The sequence below is a fragment of the Anastrepha obliqua genome, chromosome 4 (assembly GCF_027943255.1).
Source record: "Anastrepha obliqua isolate idAnaObli1 chromosome 4, idAnaObli1_1.0, whole genome shotgun sequence".
NCBI classification, from domain to species: Eukaryota; Metazoa; Arthropoda; class Insecta; order Diptera; family Tephritidae; genus Anastrepha; species Anastrepha obliqua.
Window position 1 is genome coordinate 15,784,690 of NC_072895.1, and position 24,114 is coordinate 15,808,803.

The 24,114-nt window shown below is 27.8% G+C and overlaps 5 pseudogenes; 4 read left to right on the forward strand and 1 right to left on the reverse strand.

The window, feature by feature from the left end:
• Nucleotides 1–8,030: 8,030 nt before the first annotated feature.
• Nucleotides 8,031–9,744, reverse strand: LOC129243453 (NADH-ubiquinone oxidoreductase chain 5-like; annotated as a pseudogene).
• A 607-nt stretch (nucleotides 9,745–10,351) lies between these two features.
• Nucleotides 10,352–12,079, forward strand: LOC129243460 (NADH-ubiquinone oxidoreductase chain 6-like; annotated as a pseudogene).
• On the forward strand, nucleotides 11,909–13,045 carry LOC129244801 (cytochrome b-like; annotated as a pseudogene).
• A 302-nt stretch (nucleotides 13,046–13,347) lies between these two features.
• On the forward strand, nucleotides 13,348–19,943 carry LOC129243461 (NADH-ubiquinone oxidoreductase chain 2-like; annotated as a pseudogene).
• Nucleotides 19,944–20,361: 418 nt separating this feature from the next.
• LOC129243465 (cytochrome c oxidase subunit 1-like) lies at nucleotides 20,362–21,897 on the forward strand (annotated as a pseudogene).
• The last annotated feature ends 2,217 nt before the right edge of the window (nucleotides 21,898–24,114 follow it).

Genomic DNA, 24,114 nt, shown 5'->3' on the forward strand with positions numbered 1-24,114 from the left:
TTCTTGCATTTGACACGGATCCCCATTGAACAATGCCTCCAATTCAGCGTCTTCGAAGGTTTTTGGCCTTCCTTCACGCGGACGCTCGTCAACATTAAAATAATAGTCTTTGAAGCGACGCAACCAATCTCGGCTCGTTGTTTCACTTAAAGCAACATCTCCATAAACTTTTTGTAGCTCTCGATGCGCTTCAGCCGCCGTTTTTTTTCGAATGAAAGAGGAAAATCAACACTTCCCGCAAATGACGATTATTCGGCACAAAATCAGACATTTTCACAAAACCAAAAGTAGAAGATACCAAAACAAAATCACTATGTTTCGAAGCAGTTTGTTTACCATGTGTCTAAGCTTGGTTTATGACGTTTAGGTTATGTTGGAATCGACTAGCATACACTGCTAGCGGCATCTATGGGCGTGAACTTGAAAAAAATTTGAAATTTGAAAAGGCCGAGCTAAGGAGCACTAGGAGATTTGGTGGCTCCTAAAACACTCAGGCTAAAAAGGCCATTGTATTTAAAGCTCTAGAAAGAGCGGAGATAGTCAAGGAGGGAAGGAGAAAAGTATCAGAGAAAGAGATACGAAAGAATAGAGACAGAGATAGAGATAGAGATAGTTAGTCCTGTGAGAACTTTCCAGATTCTTTGGCAAATCTGTAAATATCCTCAAGTTTTAGAGAACGAATATTACTCATTCTCATGACATCGGAACCCAAAACTCGTAGCCGAGCTCTAGCAAAGGCAGGACACTCACGGAGAAAGTGCTCAGTGCTATCCGCCTCTTCCCTGCATGACAGGCACACTGGGTTCTCAATGATTCCAATGGTGCTCATATGCTGATCCCATGGGCTGAGTCCTGTAATGATACCGACCATCAACCCAACGTCTTTGCTTCCAAGCGCGAACTTAGTTGTGCACCTAATATTTATTTATCAGCTTATTATTCACCAGCCTACAAATGAACGAATTTTTAAAAGAATTTGCGTGAGTGTCCAAAATACTTGGACCACTTGGCATGGCATCGCTCGTATGCTTTTTTAAGAATTTCAATAAGTCATACCTCATTCAGTAGGCGTCGTCTTAAAAGCATATTTCATGCGACCAATTATTAGCTTTTATGCAGCACACTTCATCAAGAAAACTTTTAAAAACTGCACTTCATCTAAATTTATCCTCACTCTTAGTGGTTTATTCTAAGTATTCGAAAATTGCCTGCAGTCCACAACCAGCACTCAGCCATTTATTTTACCAGCAAATGAAAAAGTTCAGTAAAACAATTTATCAGGAATAACAGAAAAAAAACAAGCAATAATTTTGTAAAATCGCAAATATTATTACAAAAAAAAATCAGAAACAAAAAATACCAGTACATTGTATGCATACCTACATAGGTAAGTAATATGCACTACATCGGTATTTTCCACCATATCAAAGGCATCATTCCAACGGGCGCAAGGCGCTATACAAATCATCATCGCCCAGATCCTACTCTAACAATTATGTGCAGAAATAAGATAATAGAAGCACTTCCTCACGAACTATGCGCTGTTTACAAGTATTTATGCGCGTGCACGCATACATACACACATAAATATGTATAAATAAATGCAAAGTAGCTCAAAGAAGGAGCGAGTGAAAAAAAATTTAATTAATGGATAAAGTTGTTTTGTGTAAATTCAATTTTGAATGTTGAATGCAGAACAGACGGACCAACCATTGGCACTAGCCACTAGAGCAAACGTGGGAATTTAAAAATTCCTGGCGAGAGAAGAGAACTCCGTAGAAGATGCTTTTTAGGTACTTACAGACATACATACCTACATACCTGTGCTTATGCAAACTGTTTTTAAGTACAACACCAGAACAACAATCCAAATAAATAAATAAAACTAAGAGGAGAAATCCTCAGCACATTCTTGCATGCAATGGTATGCGTGAAATTGCCAATTGTGGTGGTGGGAGTGTTGGCTTGGCATTGGCTCTCTGGCATCCTTTGGTGTTTGCTGTTATCTTGCTTTTGCACATAAATGAGAAATATTTTTATGCACATTCATACATACATATGTATGTGCATCCTTCATTTGCTTTGTTTTTCGCATGCTATGCATTGCTCTGCTTTGTATTTTTTATATTTGTTGGTATATTATTTTTTTCTCCATTGCGTGGGCGTGTTTTCGCAAATGGTACTTTTACTAGCACATACAGTTATAAGCTTGTATGTGTGTGGAGTCTTTTGTTTCCTATATGATTGTGCTTATGTAAGAAAGCTTAGCTAACACTGGATCCTACTTTCGCGTCCATGCCACTTGAGGGGTATATGAGTATGTATGTATGTATAGCCTTGCGCAAAAGCTTAAGACAAATAACTAGAATTGAAGACAAAACTAACTAAAAATTGAAGTCAAAACTATTACTCGTAAACTAAGTATTAAAAAATATTAAATTTTCAACAGAGTTGTAATTTTTCTGATTTTTTTTTATTTGTGTGCTGGAATATAATTAGAAGTCAACTGAAAATTTTTTTAACCAAAATGTATAATTTTTATAGTTATTCAAAGTTCAAAATTTTGGTTTAGAGCTCTTTGAAGTGAAATTCACGTGATTTTTTTGAGATATTAATTTTTTTTTTGCCCTTTGATAAAAATTATATTTTTTTTGATTTTTTTTTTATTTTTTTGCTTTTTTTAATTCTTTAGGATGGTATACTCGTAAAACATAATTTGAAAAACAAAATTAAGAAATTATGTATATGTTATAAATATTTTATATAATATAAAAAAAATCTCTTTATGAAAAAATAATTTAAAAATATATAAAAAATATTTATAATTTTTGTATAAAAAAACTAATTAAAGCCAATATATCCTTTTGTATTAAAAATAATAACTTAAAACACCCATTTTTTATACAAACAAAATATTTTTCTTGTTCCAATATTTGTGGAAAAATTTTATTTTCTTTAGGGTAATATATAATTTGAAAAAAAAATTTAATTTTTATAAAAAAAAATAATTTAAGAAGTATATATAATTTTTTTATAAAAAAATAATTAAAAACAAGATATCCTTTTTTATAAAAAAGTAATAATTTCAAAAAAACATACTTTTTTTATATCAACAAAAAACTTTTCTTGTTCCAATATTTTTGGAAAAATTTTATTTTCTTGCCTTTTTCATATATAATTTGAAAATAAAAAATTTAAAAGAAATATATGAATCTTTAAAAAAAAAAATGTAAAAAAATACTGGGTGAATGATATTAAGTTTTACCTATTCAAAACACCATAACTTTTTTGTGTGAAATTAGTTTTTATTGATTATTCAAAAATGATTGCTCGATATGACCACCTTTTGCTTTGACTATAGCCTTCAAACGGTCAAAAAATGAGTTGCATGCTGCACGAATGTGATCTTGAGGTATTTTGGCCCGTTCTCGTATAATCGCTTTTTGCAGCGCATCCATCCTGGCATATTTTTTAGTCCTCACCTTGCTCTCCAAAATGGACAAGATGGAATAGTCCATCGCATTTGCGTTTGGCGAATGCGAAAGCCATTGTGAGGACGAAATGAAGTGTGGAACATGATTTTTTAACCATTCTTGGTTCACCCAAGCTTTATGAGATGGTGCCGAGTCCTGTTGGAACGTCCATGGTCTACGACCGAATGTTTGCGTGTCCACGGCTCTAAAGCAGCTTCTAAAACATTTTCCCGATAATAAGTCGCATTCACTTTGACACCAGGCTCGATAAAAACGATTGGAGAGCGTCCATCAGCGGTCACTGCGGCCCAAACCATTACTTGCTATGGGAAATTGCTTCGAGTGGCCATACGTAGACTCAAATTCTCGTATGAGCGTTCGGTCATGTAAACACGATCGTTTAGAGTGTTTATGAACTGCTCGATTGGGACATTTTTTTCATCAGAAAACACAATGTAAGGAAATTCGCCACGTTCGTGCAAGCTCAACAACTCCTTCGCTCTTTCGCACCGAACTTTTTTTTGCTGGGGTGAAAGATCGTGTGCTTTTTGGAACTTTTAAGCCTTGATCTTGAGCTCATTTTTCAATATGCGTCGAATGCTGTCTTGCGATATTTTCAGTTGTTTGGCCATTTGTCTTCCACTTCGACGTGGATTTCGTTCAAGTGTTTTGCAATTCTACCAGTATCATTGTAACGTTTTATAGTGCGATACACAAACATTTTATTCACTTTGAGGTGACTGAGCTCAGGAACAATGGCTGGTTGTGATTTTCCAGCCAAATATAATGCAATCACACTACTACGTTTGAATTCCATCATAGAAAAAAAAATTCAACAAAACTGAGACGCAAATGCTTTTGTGCAAAAGTCCAAAAATCTTCCGTAGAATCTTTATCTCAAACACTTCAAGGGACGCTTCATCGAAGGATGATTCCGTGTGTAGAAGTACGCGCAAGTGGGGACAGTCTTTGAACGCCATTTGCTAGGATATGCTTCAAGCAGCTCACAGCCTCCGGACTTCACCCAAGTATCTTCTGGGTAGTTCCCAAACACCCGTCTGCGAGCGAGCTAGTGGGAGAAAGCGAAGCAACCTAGGGATCTGGTTGGGGGTCCGCCACGTATAAATCATTCCCCAAAAGAAACCCAAGCAAAGGTTCGGATGAGAACTCTCTACTCTGATGACAACCATGGCAAATAAACTAAATGCAATGATTTAAAGGTATGCACCTGGAATGTCTGGCCCATTAATAAGGAAAGTACCTCTGCACGGCTGATTGATGTCCTCGTCAGAGTAAAGGTGGATATCAACCTCCTTAAAAAGATGCAATGGACGGAGCAATGCATGAAGACAATTGGACCTCGGAAGAAGACAACTGGACCTCCGATCGAGAAAGAAGATAAGAAATGAAACCGAATTCTCTAGACCACTTTTGGCATGGCAAAACAATCAAGGACGGGAATCGGAATCTGGAGTTCTGCAGCGTTCTAAAAATAAATTCCACCAACAATAGATGAAATAGTTTTAGCGATTAAAGGGCACAAAAGGCCATGAGATCGAAGTACAAACCTCGTAGAGAATCTTTAGCAATTAAGGCTATAACATCCGGAAAATTAGTTGATATTGAGAATATTTTTGCAAAGATACTTAAGGCTGATCCTGAGGTATCAGCCCATTTCCTGCTTCCATGCGTCAACTCCGCATGGGAAATGGAGAAAGTGCCTTTTCTTTTTTAGCAGGACATTTTAGGTACTTCTCAAATAAAGAGTTAAAAAAACTCCACAGTGAGAGACAAGAATGGGTTGAAATGCTTTACGAAAAAATTTCTTCTAAAATTTTATTTCATATGACTGAAAATTATAGGTATTTCCGTCTGATTGATGCCTTAAACGTTTTTCGAAATGACCTTAGCCACAAATATGAAAACTCAATTTCATCAGCAAAAAAAAAAAATGTGTTGACCTCTATTGGTCGAACCCTTTGGGGGTTTTGATATACCCAGTTGACACTACAAATTTCCACCCGCCACACCTACACCTCGAATTTGTCTCACAGTGCACTCAACTCGAAATGGCCTAGGTTAGGCTAGGTTAAATGGCTGCCCTAGCTTGGGGCCCACTTGGACGAATTTCGATCAAAATTCGTCCGTTGTGATGCCATACCGGGGAAAGGAGAAGGGAGGGAAGAAGGAGCCTTGGGATTAGAAGACGATGACCACGCACTTACGCACTTACGCCGACGCCGACTTTGGGTGATTTGCGTTCGTAATTAGCCGCAACAAGCTACTGATGAGCTTCACCAGGTGTGTGATATTTAAACCCGCTATATCGGGTATATATCTAATAGCGGTCGCCCCTCGGCAGGCAATGGCAAACCTCCGAGTGCATTTCTGCCATGAAAAAGCTCCACATAAAAAATATCTGCCCTACGGAGGTGGCTTGAAACTGTAGGTCCCTCCATTTGTGGAACAACATCAAGACGCACACCACAAAAAGGAGGAGGAACTCGGCCAAACACCCAGAAAGGGTGTACTCTCCAATTATATATAATATATGTATATCCGCAGGCGTAGCGACAAAATGCGAGCCCAGATAACGAAATCTTTGCCAGACGAGAGCAGGGCAGCTGAGAAGAAGGTGTTGAGATGATTCCACCACGTCCTCAAGATAGCAGAACGGACTTGAGGCAATCCCAAGTCTCACGGCATGGACACCTAAATGTCCGGTAAGGATACCCACCACATTCGTGAGCTGAGGCTTTGTTAGCCTTAGGAGTTTCCTCGAGCGTCCCCTATCTACCCGTGGTCAGAAGGATCTCGCGACTTTGCTCCTTTGCGCACTGGCCCAGCGCTCGCTGAGTTGACTCGAGGCCCATCTTTCTAGGAGTAGACCACAGGTTCTTAAGGGATCCTCTCATTTCGCGACGAAACATCTCCAAAGTTCCCAGTCTAACCAGCTCATCAGCACAGCAGCAATGTAGAGGAAAACGTAACTACTCTCTTGAAACCTTCACTAGCTTGGGTACGGATGATACGAATTCGAGCCTCGTTTAACTCTAGAAAGCGTCAGTCGTCAAACCCGTGAGATGGGTGAACTCCGCAAAACCAACTTCATCCTCCATCACTTTGAATATTGTTGTTTTCCGATTTTCAAATAATCTCGCAATTAAACTTAGCTACATTAAATTAATATTATATATTACAAAAATAACAACCAAAGCTTAGGTGGCAGCGCAAAACTAGTGGGCGAATGGTTACTGTGCAACATTCCATCAAAAGCGCATAGGTCGAAGTTATAATGAAAGGAAAGTGCGTGCCTTTGAGCTGAACACTCCTCCGCATGTACTCGTATATAGGTTCATACTTCAAAAGAACACAACGAATTGAGCAGCGAATGAAGTGAAAACGCTATCAAAAGAACAATCGCTAAGGAATGGTGGAAGGAGGACCAAAGGTGCTGCTAGTTTGAGTATTAAAAGGATAAGAGCCAATTTGTTAAAAGGGATAGCACCAACAAACCCGTACATATTTATGTATTATATAATGGAAATAAAAACGAAAGTGCATGCGAGACATAAACGAAGTCTATACACACAAAGCAGAAAACAGCCAAACAAGCACACAGTAAGCTTTTGAATGGCTGTCAAGACGCCAACAAGCAAATATACGTTCATAAGCGCCAAGGCTTGACAACACCACACCCCACACTCGGCATTCACGTATTCAAGCTTGCATCAAAAGATGAAGAAATATTCGGGCAATTAATACTGCAAATAAAAAGCAAAACTACTCACTAGCAGCCTCACCTTGTGCCGCCCCGCCAAAACTAACGCAAATGCCCGCACATACGGACACACGGACAGCGTGGCATTAGTGACTTTTGCAATTGTCGAGGGGCAGTGGTTGTGCAGTCGATAGTGGCCGTGGCAGTCATACACATAAATAGTTTTGTGGCTTTGACTGATATGCTTTGGCAATAAAACTAATGAGCCTGCTTTTGGGCGCTATGGCCAATGCGAGTCAATGAGGCGATGCTGATGACGACGGCGACGACCACGACGACAAACACTGGCGACAACGAGGACGTGATTGCGGCGTTGCTTATTGTGGTGGGCGGCGATTGTGTGTGTAAGGACATGTCGCATACTTTGGTTGGATGCAATTGCTGTGGCTGTTATTAGTTATTTGTGTTTGTAATAAAATACGAACAGCGTTGGATGTGAGTGCATTTGGGTGTTTGTGTTTTTGTGTGTTTTGCGGTGTTGTTAGCTCACCGTAATTTGCCAAATTGAGAGCAAATACAAGTCTATCGAAATATAAATGAATAAAAGTCCAATTAAATGGTCATAAGTAATAATAATACCACTGTGATTTGTGATTTGTGCTGCTGGTAGATTTTCGCGCACTGCCAAGCGAGTGTAATAAGATGATGCCTTTGAGGTGGTCGACGGCAGGGTGGCAGTTACAAAGAAAGTCACTGTTTGTGCCTTGATATGCTTTGTGGTTGCGTTATGTTGCACATGGTAGTGGTAGATAAATTAGTTAATGACTTTATTTCGATTAATTAGTAATTATTGAACCAGAAAAATAACTTACTAAATAATTATTTAAAGATTTATTAAAATAAAATAAAGATACATTTGAAATTAAATATCCTAATAGCCCCCCACCAATACAAACAAATAAAGTTAATAATTTCAAATAAATTGGTAAACAAATTATATAAGGAGTAGGAAAAATTAATCATCTAAGTATACTTCCACCAATAATACTTATAATTAATAATCCTCTCATACCACGCAATATAATTCATCCTTCATCTCTTAGTATATTCAAAGAACCACAATTTAATTCACCAGTCATAGAATAATAAACCAACCGAAAAGAATAGCATACAGTTAGTCCAGTAGAAAAAAAATAAAGAAAAAAAGAAAATATATTAATATAACTCAAAGACACAATTTCTAAAATCAAATCCTTAGAATAAAATCCAGCTAAAAAAGGTATTCCACATAAAGCTAAATTAGCAACATTAAAACAACCAGAAGTTAAAGGCATATAAATTCCTAAACCACCTATCAAACGAATATCTTGTGAATTATTTATATTATGAATAATAGCCCCAGCACATATAAATAGTAATGCTTTAAATAAAGCATGACTCAATAAATGAAAAAAAGCCAATTTATAAAACCCTATTGATAAAATTCTTATTATTAAACCCAACTGACTCAAAGTAGATAGAGCAATAATTTTTTTTAAATCAAATTCAAAATTAGCTCCTAGTCCAGCTATAAATATAGTCAAACCAGATAATAAAAGTAAAACTTGACCTATTCAAGAATTACATAATAAAATATTAAACCGAATTAATAAATAAATCCCAGCAGTAACAAGAGTAGAAGAATGAACTAATGCAGAAACAGGAGTAGGAGCTGCTATTGCAGCAGGTAATCAAGATGAAAAAGGAATTTGTGCTCTTTTAGTTATAGCAGCTAATATAATTAAGCTCCCAATAATTTCTATTTCAATTCTATTTTTTATTGTTTCCAAATAAAAAATATAATTTCAACTTCCATAATTTAATATTCAAGCAATAGCTAATAAAAAAGCAACATCACCAATTCGATTAGACAAAGCAGTTAATATACCAGCATTATAAGATTTTACATTTTGAAAATAAATTACTAAACAATAAGAAACTAACCCCAATCCATCTCATCCTAATAAAATTCTAATTAAATTAGGGCTAATAATTAATAACATTATAGACAAAACAAACATAAGAACTAATATAATAAAACGATTAATATTTACATCTCCTCCTATATATTCCTTTCTATAATAAATAACTAAAGAAGAAATTAATAAAACAAAAGATATAAATAATAAACTCATTCAATCAAATAAAAAAGTTATAACAATTCTACAAGAATTAAATCTAACTACTTCTCATTCAATAAATATACAAAAATCCTTAATTAACATTAATAATCTAAATAAAAAAAAATTAATTCTAAATAAAATTAAAACCAAAAATCTAATTCTACAAATAGATAAATACTTTCTCACGATTTAAAATGATTAAAAATCATATCATTGACACCACAAATCAATATTTTAAATAAACTATTTAAATAAAATTAAAGTCAAATTATACAAATATCACTCTTCAAAATCAATAAATTTAAAGGAAATCAATGCAAAAATAATAAATAATATTCCCGAATTTTACCACCTCTAAACGAATAAACTCCAGAAAATAATTTACCATGTTGACTATAAGCATATAAATATAAAGTATAAGCAGCTCTAAAAAAAGATAATAAGGATAAAGAAATTATTGTTAATCAAGATCAACTAACAATTCTATTTAATAAACAAATTTCACCTAGTAAATTTAAAGAAGGAGGTGCAGCTATATTACAAGCTCTTAACAAAAATCATCATAATGTTATAGAAGGTATAAAATTTAATAAACCCTTATTAATTAATAAACTTCGACTACCTAACCGTTCATATGTAATATTAACTAAACAAAAAAGTCCTGAAGAACAAAGTCCATGAGCAATTATTAATGTATAAGAACCACAAAATCCTAAATATCTTAAAGTTATAAGGCCTCCTAAAACAATTCCTATATGAGCAACAGAAGAATAAGCAATTAAAGCCTTTAAATCAGTTTGACGTAAACAAACTAAACTAATTAAAACACCTCCAATTAATCTAATTCTAATTCAAATGTAATTATATTTAATACCACTTACTTGTAAAAAAGAAAAAACTCGTAATAACCCATACCCACCTAACTTTAATATAACTCCAGCTAAAATTATTGAACCAGAAACAGGTGCTTCTACATGAGCTTTTGGTAATCATAAATGAACCAAAAATATAGGTATTTTAACTAAAAAAGCTAAAATTAAAGATAAATATAATAAATCATAACAATTTATATAATTTATCAAAAGATAATAGTTCAATGTTATTAAAGTATTATATAAATAAAAAATTCCTACTAATATAGGTAAAGAAACTAATAAAGTATAAAATAAAAGATAAATACCAGCTTGTAAACGTTCAGGTTGATACCCTCAACCCAAAATTAAAAATAAAGTAGGAATTAATCTTCTTTCAAAAAATAAATAAAACATAAATAAATTTATTCTACCAAAAGTTAAAACTAAACATAATAATAAAATTAATACATTAATTAAAAAAAAGTTTTCATAATTACTATATTTATTAATAGATTCACTAGAAGTAATTATAAGTGTACAAATTCAAAAACTTAATAAAATCAATCCATATGAAATAATATCAAATCCCAAAAAATAAGAAATATTTACAAAATAATTTATACAATAATTCATTAAAATAAAAACAAAACTTACCAAAAATAGTAAATTTTGAACCGTTCAAAATGAATTTATAATAAAACAAAAAGGTATAATAAAAATTATTATAAAAATTAACTTTAACATTGTAATACATTAAATGACTGAAAATAATCATTTCCATGAGTTCGAATTATAGATACTAAAATTGAAAGACCCAAAGCCCCTTCACAAACACTAAAAGTTAAAAATATTATACTAAAATATCTTCTAAAATCTATTAAATTTAAATAAATAAATAATAAAAAAAATAAACTTAAAACAATATACTCTAATCTTAAAAGCATAGATAATAAATGTTTACGATTAAAAACAAAAACAAATACTCCTATTAAAATTAAAAAACAAGGTAATCCCCAATATAATAATATTAACATTAGTTTTAATAGTTTAACAAAAACATTGGTCTTGTAAATCAAAAATAAGAATTAATCTTTTAAAACTTCAAGAGAAAAGAAATAACTTTATCATTAATCCCCAAAATTAATATTTTAAATAAACTACCTCCTGATATTATACAATTAACTTTATACTCAACAACATTGATTTCTAGTTTTATTTTTATTCAAATAAATCATCCATTAGCAATAGGATTAATATTATTAATTCAAACACTACAAATTTGTCTCCTAACTGGATTAATAGCTAAAAGATTCTGATTCTCATATGTATTATTTTTAATTTTCCTAGGAGGAGTATTAGTATTATTCATTTACGTTACATCCCTAGCATCAAATGAAATATTTACATTTTCAATGAAAACAGCTTATTCATTTATATTAATTTTCATTTTGTTAATAAGTATCAGATGATTTATAGATAAATTATATATTTCATCCTTCATTCAAAATAACGAAATACAAACTTTAATTAATTTAAATATATTTACAGAAGAAAATTCTCTAAATCTTCATAAATTATACAATTACCCAACAAATTTAATTACTATTTTATTAATAAATTACTTATTAATTACATTAATTGCAGTAGTAAAAATTACTAAATTATTCTACGGACCCCTTCGATTAATAAATTAAACTAATGAACAAACCTTTACGAACCCAACACCCATTATTCAAAATTGCAAATAATGCTCTAGTAGATCTTCCAGCTCCAATTAATATTTCAGCCTGATGAAACTTCGGATCACTATTAGGATTATGTTTAATTATCCAAATTCTAACAGGACTTTTCTTAGCTATACATTACACAGCAGATATTAATTTAGCTTTCAATAGTGTTAATCATATTTGTCGAGATGTAAATTATGGCTGATTATTACGAACTTTACATGCTAATGGTGCATCATTTTTCTTCATTTGTATTTATCTACATATTGGCCGAGGAATCTATTACGGTTCATACTTATTTACACCTACATGACTAGTAGGAGTTCTAATTTTATTTTTAGTTATAGCAACAGCATTCATAGGTTACGTTTTACCCTGAGGACAAATATCATTTTGAGGAGCTACAGTTATTACAAACTTATTATCTGCAATTCCTTACTTAGGAATTGACTTAGTTCAATGAGTTTGAGGAGGATTCGCAGTAGATAATGCTACTCTTACACGATTCTTTACATTTCATTTTATTTTACCATTTATTGTATTAGCAATAACATTAATTCATCTATTATTTTTACATCAAACAGGATCTAATAATCCAATTGGATTAAATTCTAATATTGACAAAATCCCATTTCATCCATATTTTACATACAAAGATATTGTAGGATTTATTATTATAATTATAGCACTTCTATTATTAACTTTAATTAACCCTTATCTATTAGGAGATCCTGATAATTTCATCCCTGCTAATCCTCTAGTAACACCAGTACACATTCAACCCGAATGATACTTTCTATTTGCATATGCAATTTTACGTTCTATTCCTAATAAATTAGGAGGAGTTATTGCATTAGTTTTATCAATTGCAATCCTAGCAATTTTACCATTCTATCATTTAAGAAACTTCCGAGGAATCCAATTTTATCCTGTAAATAAAATTCTATTTTGAATTATAGTAGTTACTGTAATTCTATTAACATGAATCGGAGCACGACCTGTAGAAGACCCTTATGTACTAGTTGGACAAATTTTAACGGTAGTTTACTTCTTATATTACATTATTAATCCACTAATTAATAAATGATGAGATAATTTAATTAACTAGTTAATGAGCTTGAACAAGCATATGTTTTGAAAACATAATATAGGAACAAAAATTTCCTATTAACTTTACTAAAATTAATTAACAATATATAATATATTAAAAATAATTTAACTCCAATAAAAAATAATAAATAATTTAAAGAAAAAGGTAAAAAACATTTTCAAGCTAAATATATTAATTTATCATAACGAAACCGAGGTAAAGTTCCACGAACTCAAATAAAAACAAATGAAATAAAAACCAATTTCAAATAAAATACTAAATTAAACAAATCACAACCAAAAAAAATTACACAAAATAATATGCTTATAAATAAAATTCTAGCATATTCAGCTATAAAAATCAAGGCAAATCCACCACTTCTATATTCAATATTAAACCCTGAAACTAACTCAGATTCACCTTCAGCAAAATCAAAAGGTGTCCGATTAGTTTCAGCTAAACAAATACAAAATCAAACAAGTCTAACTGGAAATATAATAACAACAAATCAAATATAATTCTGATAATAAAAAAAATCTAAAATATTATAACTTCCAATTAAAAAAACAAAAGATAATAAAACTAAAGCCATTCTAACTTCATAAGAAATAGTTTGAGCAACAGCTCGTAACCCTCCCAATAAAGCATAATTAGAATTAGATGATCAACCAGCTACTATAACAGCATAAACTCCTAATCTAGTACAACACAAAAAAAATAAAATACCCAAATTAAAAGAAAATAATTTTACAAATAAAGGAATACATAGTCAAACAATTAAAGAAATAAATAAAGAAAAAATAGGAGAAAAATAATAAGAAATATAATTTGATAAAAGAGGATAAGTTTGTTCCTTAGTAAATAACTTAATTGCATCACAAAAAGGTTGAGGAATCCCTATTAAACCAACCTTATTAGGACCCTTACGGATCTGAATATATCCTAATACTTTACGTTCCAAAAGAGTTAAAAAAGCTACTCTTACTAAAACACAAATTACCAAAATTAATCTACCAACAAAAGATAAAATCATTTCCATAAAAATCAAGTACTATTTGTAGTATAAACTACATAAATAAATTCTAAATTTATTGCACTAATCTGCCAAAATAGTTTATTTATATTAATAATATTCTATTATTTAAAATATAATTATTTTAATATTTGGTCCTTTCGTACTAAAATATTACAATTTATTAAAGATAGAAACCAACCTGGCTTACGCCGGTCTGAACTCAGATCATGTAAGGATTTAAAAGTCGAACAGACTTAATTTTTGAACGGCTACACCCAAAATTATACCTTAATCCAACATCGAGGTCGCAAACTTTTTTGTCGATATGAACTCTCAAAAAAAATTACGCTGTTATCCCTAAAGTAACTTAATCTTATAATCAATATTAATGGATCAATAATTCATAAATTAATGATTTTAAAAAATTAAAAGTTCATTAAATTTTAATATCACCCCAACAAAATAATTAATATTAAAAAAATAAAATAAATCAAAAAAATTCAATTAATATTAAATATAAAGATTTATAGGGTCTTCTCGTCTTTTAATAAAATTTTAGCTTTTTAACTAAAATATAAAGTTCTATTATAAATTTATATGAAACAGCTTATACTTCGTCCAACCGTTCATACCAGCCTCCAATTAAAAGACTAATGATTATGCTACCTTTGCACAGTCAAAATACTGCGGCCATTTAAAATTATTCAGTGGGCAGGTCAGACTTTAAATTTAATTCAAAAAGACATGTTTTTGTTAAACAGGCGAGTATAAATAAAATTTGCCGAGTTCTTTATATAAACTTTTCAATATAAAATATTTTAACAATAATTAAATATACTAATTTGATCATTATTACTTTTTATTTTAAAATTAATAAAAAAATTTTTATAAATTAAATAAAAATAAAATTAAATAATATAAATTATAAAATAATTTATAACAAACTTATAAATGATTGCTAATTCTATGCATACATTTTAAATAGATTATTCAATAATTTTTAATACTTTATTTTAAAGCTTATCCCTTAAAATATTCAAATTAATAAATTTTTAAATTAAAAAAAAATAAATTAAAAATTAAAAATTTGTAAATTAAATTTATTTCTAAAAAAACTAGATACCTTTATAAACGAATAACATTTCATTTCTAATAATTTATTTAAAATAATTTTGATACATTAACTTTTATAAATTATTAACTCTTATAAAATCGAGATTAATAAATAATTATTAATTATTAGATCAACCCTGATACACAAGGTACAATTAACTAAATTTTCTTTTTAATTAAAAATTTTTCAATTTATTTCAATATTCTTTCACAATACATAATAAACTATTATTAAAATTATTTTTTCACTAAAACTTACTAAAACATTATTTTTTATAATTATTTTTAATAAATTATATTAATAATTAAAAAAATTAATAAATAAATATTAAAATTCAATTTATATTGATTTGCACAAAAATCTTTTCAATGTAAATGAAATACTTTACTTAATAAGCTTTAAATTGTCATTCTAGAGGCACCTTCCGGTACATCTACTATGTTACGACTTATCTTATCTTAATAGTAAGAGCGACGGGCGATGTGTACATATTTTAGAGCTAAAATCAAATCTTTAATCTTTAAAATTTTACTATCAAATCCACTTTCAAAAAAAAAATTTCAAATTTAAATCCATTTAAATAAATTTATTGTAACCCATCTCTACTTAAATATAAGCTACACCTTGATCTGATATAAATTTTAATAAAAATTATTGAAAATTATTACTCTAATAAGATATTCTAATAACGACGGTATATAAACTGAAAAACAAATTTAAGTTAGGTACATCGTGGATTATCAATTACAGGACAGGTTCCTCTGAATAGACTAAAATACCGCCAAATTTTTTAAGTTTCAAGAACATAACTATTACTACCTCAGTATTTATTAATTACATTTTAAATAATAGGGTATCTAATCCTAGTTTATTTATAAAATTTACAAGCTTCAATTAAAATTTAATAAAAATAAATAATTTTAAAATTTCACCTAATAAAATTATACATATTTTATTTATATAAAATTTAACTTTTACCAAAAATATTTTATTTGTATTATTTGTATAACCGCGGCTGCTGGCACAAATTTAGCCAATACTATATAAAATTACTAATTCCAAATTTCTTTGATTTATAAAATTAATTACTGAGAATAAAAAAAAAATTAATTATTATTAAAATAAATAAAATTTCACACAAAAATTTACATATAAAATAAATCAACAACAAAAATATAAGCCAAAATAAAACTTTAATAATTAAATAAATTAAAAAATATAAAAAAAAAATTTAGTTTAATCTATTTATTTAATAACATAAATTAATTATTTATTTTAACAAATACTAAATAAATTTAACTAAAATATTTATTTAATAAATTATTAATTGTTAACAAAAATAAATAAAAAAAAAAATAAAATTAGTTTTTCTATAAAATAAATCATAATTAGCATTTCCTCCTTAAAAGTAAACCGACCCCTAATCAAATTTACCTTTTTTCATTAAAAAAAATTCAATGAAAACAGCTTATTTCATTTCAAATATCTCCATTGAATTTAACTGCTTATATAAAATCAACACAATAAATATAATTTATTAATTAATTAACTTAATAATAACTAAAAGAAATTAAAAAATTTAGTTTAATCTATTTATTTAATAAATTACTAATAATAATTATTTGTGCATAAAATATTTAAATTAAATTTTAAACTTAATAAAACATTTTAGTATTTCCTCCTTAAAAGTAAAAAGACCCCTAATCAAATTTACCTTTTTTCATTAAAAAAAATTCAATGAAAACAGCTTATTTCATTTCAAATATCTCCATTGAATTTAACTGCTTATATAAAATCAACACAATAAATATAATTTATTAATTAATTAACTTAATAATAACTAAAAAAAATTAAAAAATTTAGTTTAATCTATTTATTTAATAAATTACTAATAATAATTATTTGTGCATAAAATATTTAAATTAAATTTTAAACTTAATAAAACATTTTAGTATTTCCTCCTTAAAAGTAAAAAGACCCCTAATCAAATTTACCTTTTTTCATTAAAAAAAATTCAATGAAAACAGCTTATTTCATTTCAAATATTTTCATTAAATTTAATAAATTAATAAAATTTAAATAATACAAATAAAATAATAGAACTAATAAGTATATAATAACTATATTTAATTTAAATTATTTAACATAAAGGATTTAGTTTAAATAACAAAATAAAATTAAATTAATAATTAGGAATTTATTAAATAAATAGATTAAACTAAATTTTTTTTTTTTTTTTTTTTAATTTTCATATTTATTAAATTTCAATATTTATTGATAAATAATCCTTTTATTTTTTAATTTTTAAAAATTTTTTTTTTCTAAATAATATATTTTATAATAATAAGACGTATACTAGGTTAGATTAATAAATATCTATATGTATATAAATATTTAATTAATTAATAGATGCCTATTAATTTTGTTAAAAAACCCCTTTAAATTAGAAAATACAGAATTGTATATTACATTTATAGGCACATACTTTGATCTAACGTTAGGCATTTGTATAAATTAATAATAAAAATTAAATTTTTTATATTCATCTATATATTTATATAAGAGTTGTGATTTTAACTCTCGGAGATGTCTATATTGGAATTTTTAATTATCTAGATAAATAAAATATTATAATAATTAGTTTACTATATTTAATTACTATAATAAAATAAATAAATTTAATTAAATTTATTCCGTTTTTAATAAATCAACTATTTAAAAAAAATTCAATGAAAAACAGCTTATTTCATTTCAAATATTTTCACTAAATTTAATAAATTAATAAAATTTAAATAATACAAATAAAATAATAGAACTAATAAGTATATAATAACTATATTTAATTTAAATTATTTAACATAAAGGATTTAGTTTAAATAACAAAATAAAATTAAATTAATAATTAGGAATTTATTAAATAAATAGATTAAACTAAATTTTTTTTTTTTTTTTTTTTAATTTTCATATTTATTAAATTTCAATATTTATTGATAAATAATCCTTTTATTTTTTAATTTTTAAAAATTTTTTTTTTCTAAATAATATATTTTATAATAATAAGACGTATACTAGGTTAGATTAATAAATATCTATATGTATATAAATATTTAATTAATTAATAGATGCCTATTAATTTTGTTAAAAAACCCCTTTAAATTAGAAAATACAGAATTGTATATTACATTTATAGGCACATACTTTGATCTAACGTTAGACATTTGTATAAATTAATAATAAAAATTAAATTTTTTATATTCATCTATATATTTATATAAGAGTTGTGATTTTAACTCTCGGAGATGTCTATATTGGAATTTTTAATTATCTAGATAAATAAAATATTATAATAATTAGTTTACTATATTTAATTACTATAATAAAATAAATAAATTTAATTAAATTTATCCCGTTTTTAATAAATCAACTATTAAAAAAAAAAAAAAAAAAAAAATTCAATGAAAACAGCTTATTTCATTTCAAATAAGTTATTTTCCTTTAATGAATTGCCTGACAAAAAGGGTTACCTTGATAGGGTAAATTATGTAATAACTTTACATTCATTATATTTAATAGAATTAAACTATTTCTAAAAGTATCAAAAACTTTTGTGCATCATACACCAAAATATAAAACAATTATTAATGAAAATAATAAAATAAGTCACAAATAGTTTAATCTATTTATTTAATAAAAAGATAAGCTAATTAAGCTACTGGGTTCATACCCCATTTATAAAGGTTTTAATCCTTTTCTTTTTAATTTTCAATAATTCTGCCAAAATCATATTTTTTTTTATTTTAATAGTAGGAACATTAATTACAGTATCATCTAATTCTTGGCTAAGAGCTTGAATAGGTTTAGAAATTAATTTATTATCTTTTATCCCCCTAATAAGAGATAACAACTTAATATCAACAGAAGCCTCTCTTAAGTATTTTTTAACTCAAGCAATAGCATCTGCTGTTTTATTATTTGCTATTATCATAATATACCTTAATAATTTCCCTATACTACATTCAAATTCAATATATAATGATATAATTATCTATTCTTCTCTTTTATTAAAAAGTGGAGCAGCCCCTTTCCATTTTTGATTCCCTAACGTTATAGAAGGATTATCATGAATAAACGCTTTAGTATTAATAACATGGCAAAAAATTGCTCCAATTATACTAATTTCATATATCACAATTCAGCAAAATATTTTTATTTTTTCAATTATTGTTCTATCAACAATTATTGGATCAATAGGAGGATTAAATCAAACATCTTTACGAAAATTAATAGCATTTTCATCAATTAATCATCTAGGATGAATACTAGCTGCAATACAAACTAGTGAATCAATATGAATAGTTTATTTTTGTTTTTATACATTTTTATCTTTTAGTTTAACATTTATCTTCAATAATTTTAAAATATATCATATTAATCAATTATTTAATTCATTTTTTAACTCAAAAATTTTAAAATTTATATTATTTCTAAATTTATTATCTTTAGGTGGTCTCCCGCCATTTATTGGATTTCTACCAAAATGATTAGTTATTCAATTATTAGTTTTAAATAATCAATATACTCTTATAACAATTATAACTGTAATAACTTTAATCACATTATTTTTTTATTTACGCTTGTGTTTCGCTGCTTTTATACTAAACTATAATGAAAATAATTGAACAAATTATATGCAAGTCAACAAAATTTCATTTAAATGCATAATAATTTTATCTTTTATTTCCACATTTAGATTAATTTTAGTGTCTATTATCTACATAACTTTATAGTGTCCTTATAAGCTAAAGCTAAATCAAAAATTTAATACTTTATAAAAATTTTAGTTTATTATAAAATAAAAAAAGGCTTTAAGTTAAATAAACTAATAACCTTCAAAGCTATAAATATAAGTTAAATCTTTTAAGCCTTAGTAATACTATATTTATACTCCTTTAGAATTGCAGTCTAATGTCATTATTGACTATAAAGCTTTAAAATTAAAATTTAGTTTAATCTATTTATTTAATAAATTCCTAATTATTAATTTAATTTTATTTTGTTATTTAAACTAAATTTTTTAATTAAATTTTTGATTAAAAAGAATTTATTCTTATAAATAGATTTACAATCTATCGCCTAATCTTCAGCCATTTAATCTATTTATTTAATAATTAATAATAAAGAATAATATTTCAATTGTCTTAATCGCGACAATGATTATTCTCAACAAATCATAAAGATATTGGAACATTATATTTTATTTTTGGAGCATGAGCTGGAATAGTAGGAACATCTCTTAGAATTCTAATTCGAACTGAATTAGGACATCCAGGAGCCTTAATTGGAGATGATCAAATTTATAATGTAATTGTAACAGCTCACGCATTTGTAATAATTTTTTTTATAGTAATACCTATTATAATTGGGGGATTTGGAAATTGATTAGTACCTTTAATATTAGGAGCACCTGATATAGCATTCCCACGAATAAATAATATAAGATTTTGATTATTACCCCCTTCTCTTACACTATTACTAATAAGTAGTATAGTAGAAAACGGAGCTGGTACAGGATGAACTGTTTATCCTCCATTATCATCTCTAATCGCTCATGGAGGAGCTTCAGTAGATTTAGCTATTTTTTCATTACATTTAGCTGGAATTTCATCAATTCTAGGAGCAGTAAATTTTATTACAACGGTAATTAATATACGATCTACTGGTATAACATTTGACCGAATACCTTTATTTGTATGAGCTGTAGTATTAACAGCACTATTATTACTTTTATCTTTACCAGTACTAGCTGGTGCAATTACTATATTATTAACTGACCGAAACTTAAATACATCTTTTTTTGATCCTGCTGGAGGAGGAGATCCAATTCTATATCAACATTTATTTTGATTTTTTGGTCACCCAGAAGTTTATATTCTAATTTTACCTGGATTTGGAATAATTTCTCATATTATTAGTCAAGAATCAGGAAAAAAGGAAACATTTGGTTCTTTAGGAATAATTTATGCAATAATAGCAATTGGACTATTAGGATTTATTGTATGAGCTCATCACATGTTTACTGTTGGAATAGACGTAGACACACGAGCATATTTTACATCAGCTACTATAATTATTGCAGTACCAACAGGAATTAAAATTTTCAGTTGATTAGCTACACTACATGGAACTCAATTAAATTACTCACCAGCAATACTATGAGCTCTAGGATTTGTTTTTTTATTTACAGTAGGAGGATTAACTGGAGTAATACTTGCTAACTCATCTGTAGATATTATTTTACATGACACTTATTATGTAGTAGCACACTTTCATTATGTATTATCTATAGGAGCAGTATTCGCAATTATAGCTGGATTCATTCACTGATACCCTTTACTTACTGGATTAAATATAAATCCTAGATGATTAAAAAGTCAATTTATTATTATATTTATCGGAGTAAATTTGACATTCTTTCCCCAACATTTCTTAGGACTAGCAGGTATACCCCGACGATATTCAGATTATCCAGATGCATATACAACATGAAATATTATCTCAACTATTGGATCTTCTATTTCATTATTAGGAATTTTATTTTTCTTATTTATTATTTGAGAAAGTATAATTTCCCAACGACAAGTTATTTACCCTATACAACTAAGTTCATCAATTGAATGACTTCAAAATACCCCTCCCGCTGAACACAGTTATTCTGAATTGCCACTTTTAACTAATTTCTAATATGGCAGATTAGTGCAATGGATTTAAGCTCCATATATAAAGTATTTCACTTTTATTAGAATCATAAATATAAAATAATTATTTATTTAATAAATTCCTAATTATTAATATATATATAATATATATAATATATTTATATACATAATGACAACATGAGCAGCCCTTGGCCTTCAAGATAGTGCCTCTCCCTTAATAGAACAATTATCATTTTTTCACGATCATACCCTTATAATTTTAGTAATAATCACAACTTTAGTAGGTTATTTAATATTTATATTATTTTTTAATTCCTATACAAATCGAAATCTACTTCATGGACAAACTATTGAAGTAATTTGAACAATTTTGCCAGCTATTATTCTATTATTTATTGCTTTTCCTTCTCTACGACTTTTATATTTAATTGACGAAATTAATGAACCTTCAGTAACTCTAAAAGCTATTGGGCACCAATGATACTGAAGTTATGAATATTCAGATTTTATAAATGTAGAATTTGATTCCTATATAATCCCAACAAATGAATTAACAGCAGATAGATTCCGATTACTAGATGTAGATAATCGTGTTATTTTACCAATAAATTCACAAATTCGTATTTTAGTAACAGCCGCAGATGTAATCCATTCATGAACAGTACCCGCTCTTGGAGTAAAGGTAGATGGAACTCCTGGACGATTAAATCAAATTAATTTTTTAATAAATCGACCAGGATTATTCTACGGTCAATGTTCTGAAATTTGTGGTGCTAATCATAGTTTTATACCTATTGTCATTGAAAGTATTCCTGTTAACCATTTTATTAAATGAATTACAAATAGAGTAAATTCATCATTAGATGACTGAAAGCAAGTACTGGTCTCTTAAACCACTCAATAGTAAATTAGCACTTACTTCTAATGATTTATAAATTATATTTAATTAATAAAAAAAATTAGTTAAATATATAACATTAGTTTGTCAAACTAAAATTATTAAACTTATTAATATTTTTTAATCCCACAAATAGCCCCAATTGGTTGATTAAGTTTATTTATTATTTTTTCTATCACATTTATACTTTTTAGAATAATAAATTATTACTCTGTAATCCCTCAATCCCCTAAATCTGATTCAATTAAAAAATCTTCAACTCAACCTCTTAATTGAAAATGATAACAAATTTATTCTCAGTTTTTGACCCCACCTCAAGTATTTTTAATTTATCTCTTAATTGAATAAGAACTCTTTTAGGATTAATAGTAATCCCTTCAACATATTGATTAATACCTTCACGATATCATATTTTCTGAAATTCAATTTTGTTGACTTTACATAAAGAATTTAAAACTTTATTAGGATCTACAGGACATTCAGGATCAACTTTTATTTTCGTTTCTTTATTTTCACTAATTTTATTTAATAATTTTATAGGTTTATTCCCTTATATTTTCACAAGTACAAGCCATTTAACATTAACTTTAACATTAGCTTTACCTTTATGATTATGTTTCATAATTTACGGTTGAATTAATCATACCCAACATATATTTGCACATTTAGTTCCTCAAGGAACGCCAGCAATTTTAATACCATTCATAGTATGTATTGAAACAATTAGAAACTTAATTCGACCAGGAACTTTAGCAGTACGATTAGCAGCTAATATAATTGCAGGTCACTTACTATTAACTCTTCTAGGAAATACAGGTCCATCACTTTCATATACTATTATTTCACTATTAATTATTGCTCAAATTGCTTTATTAGTACTTGAATCAGCTGTAGCAATTATTCAATCATATGTATTCGCAGTATTAAGTACTTTATACTCTAGAGAAGTAAATTAATTCTAAATAATGTCAACACACGCTAATCATCCATTCCATTTAGTAGATTATAGCCCATGACCTTTAACAGGAGCTATTGGAGCAATAACATCAGTTTCAGGTTTAGTTAAATGATTTCATCAATATGATATTTCATTATTCTTATTAGGTAATATTATTACTATTTTAACTGTTTATCAATGATGACGAGATGTTTCTCGTGAAGGAACTTTCCAAGGATTACACACCCTACCTGTAACATTAGGTCTACGATGAGGAATAATTTTATTTATTTTATCAGAAGTTTTATTTTTTGTATCATTTTTTTGAGCTTTTTTTCATAGTAGATTATCTCCAACAATTGAATTAGGAGCTTCATGACCACCAGCCGGAATTAAACCTTTTAATC